At 36.2% G+C, this 1,282-nt stretch overlaps 1 pseudogene; it reads left to right on the top strand.

Annotated features, from left to right (window-relative positions):
- Positions 1-560: 560 nt before the first annotated feature.
- On the top strand, positions 561-679 carry LOC120616315 (uncharacterized; annotated as a pseudogene).
- The last annotated feature ends 603 nt before the right edge of the window (positions 680-1,282 follow it).

Raw genomic sequence — 1,282 nt, 5'->3', positions numbered from 1 at the left:
GGATTTTTTTTTTTCATTTTAGTTGTATTTTCAACTCCATATTTCTGTTTAGTTTCTCTCTATAATTTCTATTTCATATTTATATTAAAATAGATGACTTAAAGTGTTTATCTAGTAAATCCAATGTTTGTGCTTCCTCAATTTGTTTTAATCACTGTTTGTTTGTTTTTTCTTTGTTTGTTTGTTTTTATCTGGGCCATACTCTCTTGTTTCTTTGTGTGACTCATAATTTTATATTGAATTCTGAACATTCTGGATATTAGAATATGGCAACTCTGAAAATCAGATTTTCTCACCTCTGCAGAATTTATTATTGCTGCTTGTATTTTTTAAAACAAATTCTCTAAATTAATGTTTTAAAGTATGCATTCTTACTCATATGTGGCCATTACAATGTTTTTTCTTGTCTTACTATCTAATGATTAGAAAAAGTTTTCTTTAAATACTTGGGATGAAAACAAAACAAAACAAAACAAACAAACAGGCACAACCTGTTGTTTGTCTGAGTCTGCAGAGGGGTTCTGTGTCTATGAGGGTGTACCTTTAAGACTGTCAAGTTCATCTATGGCCATGCTACCCTGAACAAGCCCGATCCCATCTGATCTTGGAAGCTAAGTAGTATTGGGCCTGGTTAGTACTTGGATGGGAGACCACCTAGGAAGACTAGGTGCTGTAGGCGTAAAAAATAAAAAGATAAGGGATTGTAAGCTGAAAAGGTCCTTGCAATCTGTGAGGTCAACCAAGGATTGCCTCGCCTAAAAAAAGAAAAAAAAAAAGACTGGGTCAAGTTCACAACTCACACTTAATTCCTCCTCTTGCTTGTGCAGTCTCAAAGTCAGCCAGATGTGAGAGGTTAGGGCGCTTCTGGTCTTTCCTAAGCATGTGCACAGTCTTGGGCATGTGTTTATTCTAGTTTCTCAGGAAAGTGTCAAAGTTTTTCAGAGCCCTTATTCCCCAAAGTGGCTACTACGGAGCCTTTCCTTCGAAGCATTTTGGCTAGTTTATTATTTGCCACAACTATTAAACATTGCCTAAGCCATGGTGACTAAAGCATTTACCTGTAAACATTTTAAACAAATGTCCTTGGGTAGCAGCTCCAGCAAAAGGCACATTTCAGTCAGGTGAAATAAAGACAAGACTTTTAAGTGGGTCTCCAGGAAGCCACTAGACTAATTAACTAAGAAAAAATTTGTGTATGTGTTTAATTGTTCCATTCTTTCTGTACTAATTCTAGGAATATGGGCTGTTACTTTCAAGGCTATCACTGAGCTGGGGAGCAGAG

Source organism: Pteropus medius, unplaced genomic scaffold (genome assembly GCF_902729225.1).
Source record: "Pteropus medius unplaced genomic scaffold, Ma_sr-lr_union100, whole genome shotgun sequence".
Taxonomy (NCBI): domain Eukaryota; kingdom Metazoa; phylum Chordata; class Mammalia; order Chiroptera; family Pteropodidae; genus Pteropus; species Pteropus medius.
The sequence above is the reverse complement of the archived record's forward strand: the minus strand, read 5'-3'. Positions and strand labels throughout refer to the sequence as shown.